The 15089-nt window shown below is 35.8% G+C and overlaps 1 protein-coding gene across 35 annotated transcripts in view; it reads right to left on the bottom strand.

Annotated features, from left to right (window-relative positions):
• The window catches only part of CNTN1 (contactin 1), a 339733-nt gene that overhangs the window by 250299 nt on the left and 74345 nt on the right, over positions 1–15089 (bottom strand). The window lies entirely within an intron of this gene.

The raw sequence follows: 15089 nt of genomic DNA, 5'->3' as shown, positions 1-15089 counted from the left end.
TAGCAATGATTTTTAATATTTCCTATAACAAATTAGTTGCATTTTAATCCTCTGGAAGTTTTTATTTATTGCTTTGACCATTATAGCATAGTTTTAGCATATTTGTAAAATACCTTTATAAAATCAGTAAACATTTAAGCTAAAGGGATTTGACTTTTTTATTGTTTGCAAAACCTGCTGACGGTTTATACGCCAAATAACATCTTATTCAGCATTATTGAATTCTATTAAAAATTAACTTTTAAATAAAACTATAATAACATTGCTGAACTTGCGCCATTTTATGATACTGACACTAGAATGAAATTTATTTTAGAGTACGTGTATACACCATATACAGCATACATACACCGTGTGTGTGTGTGTGTGTGTATCTCATATGTGTGTATACATACTGATAGATAGATAACACGCACACACATTTGTAAAATTAAGGGGAAAAAGAATCAAGTAGACCTAAAACATTTGGTAGAGAAAACCAAGTATTTGGGTGCAATCAAATGCATCAAATTCAACCTAGCTTAAGTATTTGGATACACTGACATTTTGGTGCTATTAACAAAAATACCAGCAACAAAAATTGTGTGTTGAATTTTATAGTTTACAGAACACTTTCTCACATTGTTGTTCAGGTCTTCGGGAACCCTATGACCATAAACATGTTCCCTTCCAAATACTATCAGGGTCAGCTTGGTCTGAGTTGACACAGAAGTAGTTGCATAGGAAGCTTGTTCATCAAATGCACATTCTGAGACTAGCCTTTACATTTAAAATACACACTATGTCATGTTCCCTCACAAATAAAACGGAGTTGTGAAATCTAGTTTTTCATATAGTTGAAGCTCATCTTTTAGATATTGCTTCAAACATCCCTCCTCCAGAATGGTAGGAGATATTAATCAAATAATGACTTAAATCAATACATAACAATAGACCATGTTAAATGTCAAGAAGAAGACTCACACAGTACTTTCAATGTAATGGGGATCCTGATTTAGTCCTGTGGGATCAGAGGAGACTTCCATGAGGAATAAAATTTAAGCTGAGAGTTATCAGGCAAAGACAGAGGAGGAAAGGGAGAGAGTGCCTTTTTTAGAAGGACTGGCAGGTACAAAGCGCTGAGGCATGAAGGAGTGTGGCACAGTTGAGGAGCAGGAAGAGGCCATAAGCCTCTTTTCCTCATAAAAATGGAGGGGTGACTAGGGGTGCACAAAGCTAGAGAGGTTAGGCAGGGCCATGGCAGGCTACAAAGAAGGTTTGTTTTCACCTTACACACTACAGAGGGCCATTGAAAGGATTTATGCAGAAGAGTGAGGTAATAAGATCTCCCTGATGATGGTAGCTCTGGTGAGGGGAAGAGAAAGTGGAGGAAGAGGGAATGTAGGAACCCAGTGAGGGGTTATTGCTCTAGTGCAGGAAAGAGAGATAATGGCTTTGACTAGTAGAATTTGCAAAAGAGAGTGAGAAAATGGGTTCGTTTTAATAAGATCTGGGGGATAGAGTATAATCTGTCTCTCTCACTTGATTGTAAGCTCTATGAGGGCAGAGATTGCATCTGTTTTACTGACCATTATATCCTTTGCCACAATGCTCTGCACACAGTAGATACTCAAAAAAGTTGTTTTTAAATAAATTAATGATAGGAAAGGAAGAGGAAATTGGAAAGTATAAGGAACTTCCTGAAAGGGTACTATTTACTGTGATAAGAATCACTAGAAAGGATCACGTTTACAAGTAAAATGAATTTAGATTTAGACAAATTGCACTGGGATTGCTTATTAGACATCCAAGTGGAGATGTGAAGTAGGAAATTTTAAGTGTCTGAAGCTCAGAAAAGAGATCTTGACTAAAGATACAAATTTGGAAGTCATAGGAATAACAGTAATATTGATGTCTTAGGAGTGGATTGATTTCCTTTGGGGAGAAAATACATTAATAAGGATAACTGAATCTTTGCAGGCTCTTACTATGTATCAGGCACTGTTCTAAGGGTTTTACATGTATCAATCCACTTAATCCTCATAATAACCACATAAAATATTTTATTTATTATGCCACTTTAAAGAAGAGAAAACCAAGGCACAGAGAAATTACATATAGAAATTATATAACTTGCCAAATTCACACAGTGGCAGAACTAGGGTGTGGTACGCAGAATTCTAAGATGGTCTCTAACATTCCCAAACTCTGGTGTACAGGGGCAGATCCTGTAAATGTGATAGGATATAATTCCCATGATTTAATTACTAATCAGTTGACTGAGTTAATGAAAACTAAAAACGAGATCCTTGTGGGCTTGGATAAAATCAGTTTATCCTTTTAAAAGGGATTGGGCCTATCCTGATGTCAGAACTAGAAGTGTAAGAGGGCCTATGTAGGGGCCCACATGGCAGAGAATTGCAGAAAGCTCCTAAGAGCTGAGAATAGCCCCTGGCCGACAGCCATCAAGAAAATGGAGACTTTAGTCTTACAACCACAAGAAATTGAATTTTGTCAACACCAATGAGCTTAGAAGAGGACCTCAGCCTCAGCTGAGCCCTCAGCTCTAGCCAACAGTTTAATTTCACCCTGCTAAGACTTGGAGCAGAGGACCCAGCTAAATTCCATCTGGACTTCTGACCTAAAGAACTGTAAGATACTAAACGAGTGTTGTTTTAAGCCACTAAGTTCGTGGTAATTTGTTACACAGCAATAAAAAACTAAAGCACATGATTAAACCTAGGTAGTCAGTTTATATAGCCTGTGTTGTTAAAGACTTAGCTTTATTGCATTACGTAGAAGAGTTGGGAAAGTGAGAAGAGCCTTGAAGAACGCAGGCATTTAAAGAATGAGCAGAGGAAAATGAACCAACAAAGGAGACTGAAGAGAAAAAAGAAACCCAGGAAAACCAAGAAAACATGGCATGACAGAAGTCAAGAGGAAGGGTCTGTGGAAGGAGGGACCCGACTGAGCAAGAGCGTGGAGTGTTGCTGACAGCAAATCAGATGACGACTGAAGAATGTTCATTGGATCAATAAGGTAGAGGGGGCTGATACTGGCTTTCCTCTGGTCAATTAAAAAAGTGGAGTTGGCATTTAAGAACATTTGTTTCTTTTAATGAAGGAGGAAAACCGCGATGGGCTGAGGACAAGAAATGTTTTCCAGACGTTTTTTATTATTCAGTATTTTCATATCAGAGAATTATAGACCTCTTGCTCAAGAATTAGACACACTTGTCAATTACAGCCAGCTTGAAAAGTAAACCAGTCAAATGTTGTTTTGTTACAAAATTGAATTTCAATTCTTATGTGACAAGGCAAAATTACATACAAGAAGTATTCTAAAGAATAGTTGATCTCACAAGATGACTAATGAAAAATTAGTAGAAGGAAGAGAACAGAAAAGAGAACACTCGATTTCCAAATCTGTTACTTTGATCATTTACATTGCCATTCTAAGCGAAAGGCATTCTTTTCTCCTAAGAAAATATGAAAACATGTCAAGAAACCAAAATATAAACAGGCATTAAGTAAATCAATAAAGTCCATTTTGACTGTAATAAAGAACAATTGAGAAAACACAGTGTACATGCAGAGAAAATTAAAGTTAAGGACTTTTATGCTGCTGTATTCACCTAATGGTGTTGTTTTTGGGTTCTCTTGTTCCAGTACTTCATTTTGGTGACTAATTTTATGGAAAGCAGAAATAACAATGACCAAGCCTCCTCTTATCCCATATAACACAATAAGATAAAATTCATACTACATTTAAGTTGTTCCTTACATGGGAGAGAAATACTCACCTCTGATGGTGCCACTAGGAAAGAAGAAGAAAGTTTACCCAGGATCTCTGATACATATTCAACACAGGATGGGGGCTGTGTTCAATGGCCCAGTCTGAATTGAAATTTAAATTTTCCATTTTGAATGATCCAGACAGATGTTCAGTAGGATAGAGCCCCAAGTGTGAGAGTGCAGTGGCTTACATGAAATCTCTCCATGTCTGACTTCACCCTTCGTCTCATTTGAGGCCCTCTGTCCCACAGATACGGCTGTGGGTTCACCTCTTCCTAGCACTTTACCGATATGGACAAAGACGGCGTAGGAGGCCTAATATAGTCATTGTTCACATCCCAAGATCATCGTTCCTTTTGCTGCTTACTTACAATTCAAGGATCTTCAATTGGTTCACTTTCAATTTATTTTCATGCATTTGGCTCCTACTTTTAGCTGTTTATGGGAGAGACAGAATTGCTAACAGAGGTAACATTACTAATGAGCATATGATTTTTTTCTAGTGTAAGACAAAGCCTGATTCATTAATGAGTCATGCCATCTTCATAAAGAAGAGAGATTTCTCACACCCTTGCATAAAATTCTTTTAAAAAGAATTTTTTGTGATCAGTCATTCTAGGAAACACTTCCCCCCTTCCTAGTCAATGATTCCTGAACCTCTAACCAAAACCAGAGGCTTGACTAGAGTGCACTGACCTTTCCTTAAAGTCCTTCTATTTTGATTCAGGGAATTTTGTGATAAACCATAAAATGAGGCTTGGTCATTCTTTTTCTCAAAAAAGACATTTTCCATGAAAATATGAGACAAAGACAAGTATGAGAAATCTTTTCAAATTTTATTTTATATGTTGGATATCCTAAAACCATATTGTAGTTCGTATTAACTAAATAAATTCTTGGCTGATGTTTCAGATCTTCATCTCAAATATTCCAAATCCCTAATGGCCATAAACTTCAAAGCCTAATCATTCAGATGATTCATTATCCCCTCTCCCAACTGGGATCCACATATAACAAGTCTATCTATCACCTTTCCAGTATGCCCATCTTGCACACACTATGAGATAGGTTTGATTCTCACGATCATTTTGTCCAACCTTGATAACTTCTTCTAATTTTCCCCAAACTATGTTTTTCTATCTTTGGCTATACTCATTGTACATAAATACTCCACACTGGTTTCCGATTACTTCAAATCCTAGTATACGTGAAAATCTGTTTGTCTTGGTGTATGGTGTTTCTGGTATAACAAGAGCACAGAGCATCTCTTCTTATCCTTATCTACTATATCCTTGTACTGAATAAGCCATAGTCCCCAAAGTAGGTAACTTTTAAACTTTGTAGGACTAGGGTCTAAAATAGAATATAAAATATAGATCACACTTTGGTCTGAAGCCTTTTTAGGAGAAAGATACATGGCCCAGAAAATCTTAGGAATCCAGACTAAATTCTAACTTCAAACTCCTTAGACTTCAAACTCCTTAGATTTCCTCCAGAACTGTACTGACTTTAGGGAGATTTAGATTTCTAGCCTAAAATGAGTCCTCCTAACAATGGCAGGAGCAGGAACCAGAACTGCATTGAACTACACTCAGATATGAAAATCTTTCACAATCCAGCCAAAATGTATCCTGTTGTATTTTGATTATACCTATATTTTAATATCAGGGGAAAGGTACTTTTCATAATCAAATTCTTTTTTATTTTATTTTATTTCTTTATTTTTTGAGGAAGATTAGCCCTGAGCTAACATCTGCTGCCAGCCCTCCTTTTTTTGCGGAGGAAGACTGGCCCTGAGCTAACATCTGTGCCCAACTTCCTCTACTTTATATGTGGGACGTTTACCACAGCACGGCTTGCCAAGCAGTGCCATGTCCACACCCGGGATGTGAACCGGCGAACCCGGGGCCGCCAAAGCGGAATGTGCGAACTTAACCACTGTGCCACCCGGCTGGCGCGGATCAAATTCTTATTTTAAAAAGAGATTTCGCTCCTGTTCCCATTTTCATTTAACTTTGAGGATTTTCTATATCGGATCCCAAAGTATTCCTTAACTGCTTCACAGTTAATAATAGTAAAACTTAACTTTCACAATTTTACTCTAAAACATATTACAAAGAATGTCTTAAATGACAGCAAACTTCTTCGAGGATGTACTTATACTTAAGGTCCAATCTCTGGCCATAGATATTTAGGACATTGGAAAGCATGGTAAAAATAGAGCTCTTAAAGCTGATGTATATTTTGTTGCTCCATAGCTAATTATAACTTTAGGTGTATCTACACATCCAAATGACACCAGACAACTAGCTTTTGAATTATAAGTCTCCCTAGAACTCTTTTAAGTGGCAGGTGAAAAAGGTGAGAAGGTTAAATTCTTATTTGTCTTAAAGAAGTGGAAGTGACACACAGAAAGAATTGTTAAATAATTCAGAACAAACAGATGGAGAATTGAGATTTAAATAGACTTTTTGAAAAATATGTTGAATTATTTTGACATATTTTACTTGATTAACTTAATCTTTACAATAGAAATAATAGCTACAATAATTGAGAAACTATTATTCACCAAGTTTTTAACATATTATTTAAAAATCTTGCAAAATTGGGATTATTTTTCCATGTGAAAGGTATGGTTTCAACTTCTTGCTTTAATGAAAAAAATAAATACTCACAGGATTCCCTGAGTTTCAATCAAAAATAGTTTCCAACAAGGAACTAATTCAGTTACTGTGTCATCAAATCTGGCGCTTCTGACTATAAAATGGACTTTTCTTCACTATCACTTTTTAGTTCAAAAGAAGGAAAAAGACCACTTGTTGAAAAGCTTATTTCTCATAGGAAATATTTTGTAGGTAGTGCAAATGAAAATTTAGTGAAAAAGAACAGTTTGTTCTGCTTTAGTTTTTGTATTACTTGGTTTTTAACAAAACCTAAGGAACTGTGCATGTTGAAGGCAGCATATTGCAACTAGCTTTCCATTGTTCATCCTTAAAAGATGTTTTGGAAGGAAAAATAAGACTTACCATACTCCAAATTAATACAATCTTTGTATTTCTTTATGTATAGAATTGAGCAAAAAGGAAGTTCAAGTGAATTGATATTTTAAAAGGGATCAAAAAGGCAGAGGCAGGAGTCAGCAAACTTTTTATGTAAAGCATCAGATAGTAAATATTTTATGCTTGGCGGACCATATGTTCTCTGTGACAATTACTCAGCTCCATCACTGTAGTGGGAAAGCAGTCTATACAATACATAAGTGAATGTGTGTGTGGGTGTGTCCCAATAAAACTTTATTTACAAAAACATTACATGGGCTGGATATGGCCATGTCCTGTTGTTTGTCAACCCCTGAAATGGGAGAATAATAAAATATGATCATAACATGGAAATGGTGAAGCCAAGATGCTTTCTTGCAGTCTGTTAAAAGTTTTCTTGCTGTTTTGCTGAAATAGCACAGCAGCAATATTCAGGAATAAACACTTGGTTCTAGGCTACATCTTTAGTCATTAGAAAAATAAGATGACCATTCCTCTGCTTCTTTTGGAATGTCTTCAAGTGAAATATTCTCGAAGACAAAATTTTTAATGTAATGATTTACAGTGAGATGTTCAAACCAGCAGTATATTCATCTTCCCTTCACATTAGTGTAAGGAATTCCACAATCTGGCAATCTTAAAAGGATTTGTGCTATTGAGGTGGTAGACTGAGAACATCTGCAGGTAAATTTGAAATTGCTAATTTTGCAAATACATTTTCTTATTTACTGTTGCTAAAAATGCTCTGAAAAAGATCGTGTTATTAGTCACATTTTATAGGTCATGAGTCTGAAGTTTAAAGTGGTTAAGTATATTACTGAGGTTATATAGTTACTAAACTGTGGGGTCAGTATTTGAACAACAGAGATCTATTCAGAGCTACCATGTATGGTTGCAATTTATGCACCCTTAGAACTCTACATATAAGAGAATTGATGGTGTAGATTTGTATATTCATTACAGAAATTTTCCCACAGAGGGCAGTAAAGCTTTTTTCTTTTTACAAAATCTGTGTTATGGCTATTTTTTAAAATTAAAGAATGTATATTTTAGAAGGAATCTTTCTAATTCACAGAAATATGCCATATATGATGGCATCAGTCCTGGCCTGACTCTAAAGATCTTGTTCTTTTCTTTTTTTTGAGGAAGATTAGCCCTGAGCTAACATCTGCCACCATCCTCCTCCTTTTGCTGAGGAAGACTGGCCTTGAGCTAACATCCATGCCCATCTTCCTCTACTTTATATGTGGGATGCCTGCCACAGCATGCCTTGACAAGTGGTGCATAGATCTACACCTGGAATCCGAATCAGTGAAGCCCAGGCGGCCAAAATAGAATGTGCAAACAACAACTGTGCCACTGGGCTGGTCCTAAAGACTTTGTTCTTTTACATTATGCTGAACTCTGTGCCATGAGGGCCACCTGGAGAGTTACAAAGAGTAAGGTGTTGAGGAAATTCTGTGTTTCTAGACTGAATATGTAATGTTAACTCCTTTCTTGCCTTTAAGTCTTGGCAAGAGTTTATTACTATGAAAGCAGAGAAAGGTTTTATACATATGAAAGAAATTTCAAGACAGAATTGACAGGACTTGATAACAGACTGGATATAGGAATGAAAAAAAGAGATAGAAATCAGATCCTCTGAACATTCTAGCATGGTAGACCAGATGTATGGATATGTTACTAATGAAGATTGGGAGACAGAGTCTGGGGAAAGAGGGAAGATGACTTTTTTTTAAGGTTCAGTGAGAGAAGATGAAGAAATCAAAAGGAAGTTGAAAATATGTACCTGGAGTTAAGAGAGTGATCAAGGCTAGAATCAGGGCTTTGGGTGTTAGTATTATAGAAGTTTGAGAGCTAATGCCAAGAGAAGGAGAGAAGCTATGTGGGAAGAATCTAGGACTGGGAGAGATGGGACCTACAAGATGAGCCAAAAAAGAAATAACACTGTAAAAGTGTGATCAGAGAAGGGATACAACAAGTTAAAAATAGGATCACTGAAGCCAAAAACAAACAAAAAGTATGTTAATGAAAAGAGCTTCTTAAGAATGTCCCCTTCTTCAGAGAGTTCCAGGAAGATGAGAACTGTGCAGAAACCATTCCAGCTGGCAATTCAAGAGTAACTAGTGAATTCTGCAAAGTCAGTCTCAATCCAATAGCAAAGGAAGCTGTCAGAATAGCACAGAGGGGGCCAGCCCGGTGGTGTGTTGGTTAAGTTCACACACTCCGCTTTGGCAGCCTGGGGTCCATGAGTTTGGATCCTGGGTGTGGACCTACATACCACTCAAGCCATGCTGTGGGGGTATTCCACATAGAAGAACTAGAAGGACTTACAACTAGGATATACAACTATGTACTGGGGCTTTGGGGAGAAAAAAAAAAGAGGAAGATTGGCAACAGATTTTAGGTCAGGGCCAATCCGCCTCACCTACAAGAAGAGAATAGCATGGAGGATAAAAATGTAGAAATAAAGGGTGCAGACTATTTTTTTAAATCTAAAACTTAGGAGAAGGCAGAAAAAGAGGAATGAGGAATGGGAAAAGATTTGTTTTCTTTCATGTTTGTTTTTAATAATGGAAGCTCTCTGGACACTTTTGTAGTTAGGAAAGTATCCAGAGGGAAAGGAGCAATTTAAGACATAAAAAGGGGGATGAATAATTGACACCATTGTATTTCACAGAAAACCCGACTATCCCAAGTCACAAATCAGTAGTGGCTGCAAGTGAAATCTGTCCTGATTCTACCTTTTCTTTAAGTAGCTTTGAGATGTAATTTGCATACCATGAAACTGACCAATTTTAAGTATACAATTCAATGAACTTTAGTATATTTACAAAGGCTTTATTTTTATGTGCCCAGTAACTGGCATAAGAGTATGAACTCTTGGTCTTATCTGTCTTAGAACGTTGTAGGAATTCTGAACTCAATCATGAGAATAGACGTATAAATCAAAAGAATAATAGAGAAATATCAGTGCTATGGGCTGCAATAACATTACAGCTCACCATGTGGAATGAGGCAAATGCCCTAAATAATTGCTTTTGTACTTTTTACAATAGATAATTAATAACCCACACTGCATGAATCAAATAAACATTTGTTTTATAATATTAAGAATCCATCTATATCTGAAATTGACTCATAAAGTAACTATGCAGTAGCATACTACTTACCTTACAGTACATTTTTGCCTCATATTGATCGCTAAGGTTTGTTTTTGTTCACTTGTTTATTTTTGGCCATACTTCCTAGGGCAATTTTGTGCCATTTCAAGAAGCCATTGTGTTTGTTCTTTGTGTTTAACCTTCACCTTGGGTTGTAAAAACTTGGCTGGTGCCTACAAATTACAAAACCATCTAACTCTTTCAGCAGTCTTTTGTGAAATTCATAGATTTAGCTATCTGTACACCTTGTCTTCTGAATGATGATTTCTAGACCTACATGTTCACGGATTTGGGGAAAAAAAAAGCTGTTCAGATGAAGGAAGAAGTAAACAATACAAAAATAAAGAGGAATCATGGCCTAGTCGTAATATACCTACATAGTTACCCCTCAATAGGATATCAGACTTACAGAGATGCAGACAAAGATATATACTTATTTTGTACCGAAAAATGTAATGGAGAACAAAACTGAAGAGCTAAACCTAAACTACTCAAACTTCTAGGTAGTTATACTTCATATCTAAAAATTTCCCAAAATTAAATCTAAGAAGGAAATCTACCTAAATACACATGCATTATGTTAAAAAAATTAATCTAACTCTTCATTAGATTATGTTAGCTCTTCTTCAAATTTGGCATGTGAAGTTATTAAAACAAACCTTTCCTCCATGCAGTATACAAAGAAAAGTGACCACTTTCTTATTATACATTAGAAATACTTCTTAAGACTTACGTTGTTTTAATTTCTTTCTCAAAGATTTTAGTAAACCTTGATTTAAAAAACAAAAGTAAAGAAAGGAAAAAAAACTTAAAAATAGGAGAATATAGTATAATTTAAATGTTTTTATCATAATTAAAGAAGATTAAATAACTACTAAATTAAATATTAAGATGAGAGTTAAATGTGTGATTTCTATAGGTATTTGTGAAATTAGACTAAGTGGGAAGAGGTGAAGTACTTTTTTAAAGCACAGACTCTGTCACCTTGAGTTTGTTTATTTGTTTGTTAAAATTTTCACAAAAGTTGACAATCATTGTTAATTTTTTATCCATGAGGGGACTACTACCAGCTCAAATATATTTTCTATAATCATTATTCAACTATTTGTTGTCTTGTGCGATTGCAAATTTTCCTCTTATGGATGATAGAACTACTGATAGACCCATTTCTTCCCTTAATCATCCAAAAATGAATTCTAGTCTTTGAAATTCTCCTGACACTAATCACTATTGCCTTCTTAGACTGCCGTTCTAGCCACACAAAGCCCAGGCGACTTGGGAATCTTCCAAGCAACTCTTTCAAATGTGAGGCTCCTTCTATCAACAATTCTCACTTTTAGATCCTATTTCTGAAAGAAATTCTCAGATGTTCAATTGTTTCGTCATCATCTCTCGTGACTGATCAACTCAGCCCACGTGTATCAGTCAAGTGATTCTCTTACCTTACCATCTTCTTCATTTGCAATTCCATGTTTTTGCTCATAAGATTCTATCTACCTTCTGCAAACCAGTATCAACTACCGATTTCAAACTACATTCATATAGGATGAGGAAGTTATGACTTTAAAAATAAGCACGGAAAAAAGCAAACAAAAGTCAGCAAGTCTGAACTGATAATGTTGAATATGAATCAATACGGTAATGAGAGAGGTAAAAAGCGATTGCATGATAAAATTGCATCAGTAACTACAGAATTAAGAATTCATGTTAAGGATGATAAAAATCATTAACAAACGTTTATTGAGCTTGTTCTATGTGCCAGACACTTCTGGATATTGCAAATATAGTGATAACCAATGAGAACAAGTCAAACACATCCTTGCTCCCATTGAGCTTAAATTTTAGAGATGGGAGATGCTAAGAGTGCTGGTAAAAATAAGTACCATGAAGATTATATTTGATCAAACCACATCAGGAGTCTTGTATCCTATACTAAACACATGCTTCTAATGATTATGTGTAAAATATAGATCATGTAAACTAATGTTTGCTGATGCACTGTTTTGGAATTGTTCTCTATCTTTTGTGAACAGTTTGCTTCTTAAGAACAGACATCACGTCTAACACTTGCCACGAAGTACTTAGAATAGCAACATAAATAAAGCAGAGCTCAGAAAAATCTTTTTTTTTTTAAGTAAAGAATGCTGAGCATCACCATAAAGCTAATACCTTTGGTTTTATTTTCACTTTGTTTTTTGTTTTCGTTTTTGAAGTCTTCCTACTGTTCACAACAGCACAAATTTAACATATGAAAGTCAACAAAATGTTATATACTACAGTATATATAATAAAATCAATTCCTAGGTTTATGCATTTATTTTTATATTTTTAGAAATAAATATAGCTGTTGAGCATTTGAAAGGATGGAAAGATGTCTGAATCTTCACTGTTCCAGAAGATGAACATAAGAATAAAAATTAAATGCACTTAACCATACTGTCATTTTCTCAAATGGAAAGTGCCAAGCCAGTCATTGCAGAGGAGAAATAGGCTACAGGATTACATAGAATCTTTTATCAGTTTGTTTCATAAAACAAGTCTGAAATTCAGTTTCCTTTAATTCAGGTATTAAGCTTCATACAGTTAAATTCATTGAAAGTTATTTTATACAAACAACATCAGAGTCAAGAGATATGGTGGCTACATTGTATCAATCTTTAAAAGTAATATCAATCAAAGTAATGTGTTTATGCACTCTGCCTATAGAAGATCAATTACTGAAAGCTTATGCAAATATGTACATATAGATAGATGGATATATAAAGATAATGATATTGACGCAGATATAGATATAAGACCTGCTTTGTTGTTAAACGTTTTGACTATCACTCTTGGATTATACATACACCTATATTTTTAAAGAAGAGGAATCATTTAAAGCACAACAATATGATATTTTTTGGCACTTTTAAGTTTTTCATAAACCACATACTTTGGGTAAACTGGGTAACTCAAAATTCCATGACAGGAGTACTTCTACAACCTTATATTATACATCAGGTGAAGGAAAAATAAAATATTCTGGCCTGTTTTGAATAACAAGAAGATAAGGAAAGTGAGAAAAAGATGGAACAAGAAAGGACTATGGTAAAGGACTATGGGATTTGTCTGCTTTTAGAAAAATGAGAGAAGAGAGAAAAAAGAGAACAACAACTCACAATAAATGCTTATTCTCTTTCCTGTCCACGACTCTGAATAACAGAGCAAACCAACAAACACAGAGTTAGTGTTTTGGACCCCGACCTTATCTACATGTAAGTGACTCCACATAATAGGAGTCACTTTGGGATGAAGTCTGGGGGATATATTATAATTCTGTAAACTTCTAGCCCTGTTTTATCATCTAACACCCAACTTCTGAAAAGAGGAGCTTGAACCCTTGCTTTCTATTTCTGTCTCACATCACTCTCCCTCAACCCTGTCTAGCTTCCCCATCACACTTGCTGACTCCAAGATCTCACTTCCCACCCACTCCCTAACACTGCAGATGGCTCCCTCTTCCTCTGCTGCCCTGAAAGTTCTCTCATCAAGGTCAATCACCTAATTACAAGTAATTCAAAAGATACACATATTTTTAGTTCTGATCTTATTTGACCTTTATGTGGCTTTATCACCCTTAAGCCCCTTTCTGTTTGGAAAAGCTTTCTTCATTCAGACAACACCACATTTTCCTTATTCTGTCCCTACTCCTTTAGCTACGCCTTACTTTCCTTTGTGACCTCCTTTGTTCATCCTTTAGTGAAGACATTCCTCACAGATCCATCTTGGGTTTTATTTCCTTCCTATGTATATTTTCTTCACATCTACATTTTTAATGACCAACTCTAGGCTGGTAAATCCAAATCCAGACATAAACCCAACTGGTTACTGATCATCTTTACTTGGATGGTCCACAGAGACATAAAATTTAACAAACCTAAAACTGAACTCATTATCATGTCATTATCCTTCCTCCAAATTAATCCTCTTTTTAGGTTTCCTGGTTAGTTGTTGGCACCACCTTTCATCCTGTTGCTCAAGTAAGAAATCCGAGCACCCTCTGGCCCCTCTCTCACTCTCATCTCATACTTCCAAAAACCAAGTTCTGCTGATTCTTCTTTCAAACATCTTTCAAATCTATCCACTTCTCTTTATCTCCATTTAGACAATATGGTCATTTCTTCCACAACTCTCATACATGTTTATGCAATAGCCTAACTGCATACAATTGTTCCCAGGTCAAATCTATAATGCTTACTGCAGTCAGAGTGACCTTTTGAAAATGTTATCCTAATTATTTCACTCCCTTGTTCAAAATCCTGTAATGGTTCCCCACTATTTTTCATTCATTTACTGAACACTTGGCTTATTTACAGAATGTATATTATGCTAGGCCCTTTCTGAGCGCCAGGGCTACGGTGACCACAAGATATTACCTAGCAAGACACGATCTCCTTCCTGCAGCAAGACATTGGTTCTTCGATTAAACCCAGAATCCAGATTACAGTATCAGGACTCTCCAAGGATCACAATGCTTCATTTGCCTTTTTTGAATCTTAGTGAATGAGCTTACCCAGAATTTCTCATCCCATAAATGTTACAGATATCTATTTCCCTACTTTGTTTCTGCTTCATCTCTCAGTCCCTTCCACATTGAACCTGGACCTGCTATCTCCAAGTCTACTACTGAAACAGTTTGAATGCCTCAGCTTGGCTGCATTCTCCAGCAGAGCTCCCCAAAGTTCCCCAAACTACACTTTCACCAAGAACATCCCCTCCCCCAAAAAATATTGTTTTGGGTTAGATCTGCCATATCCTGGCTTGGTCTCTGAATTTTGACTTTTCTCACAAAGAGCTATAGATTTGTTTCTCCTTTCTTAAATTTTTTGTATCACTAATTACTTTCTAATTTCAAAATATAAAGCTTTGTTCTTAACCCAATTTCTCCTCATTTTCTTTACAGTATATATTGGTATTGTCTAATTTTTCCTTTCTAAAGCTCTTTTTTCTTTGGTGTTTACAATACAGCACTATTTGGGGCATTCTGCCAGCTGTCTTGGCTTTTCTGTCCTTATCATTGGCTTATGTTTTTTCTGTCATCCAATAAAAAGAGCAGACATTACGCAAAATCTGAC

This window comes from Equus caballus, chromosome 6 (assembly GCF_041296265.1).
Source record: "Equus caballus isolate H_3958 breed thoroughbred chromosome 6, TB-T2T, whole genome shotgun sequence".
Lineage (NCBI taxonomy): Eukaryota > Metazoa > Chordata > Mammalia > Perissodactyla > Equidae > Equus > Equus caballus.
The sequence above is the reverse complement of the archived record's forward strand: the minus strand, read 5'-3'. Positions and strand labels throughout refer to the sequence as shown.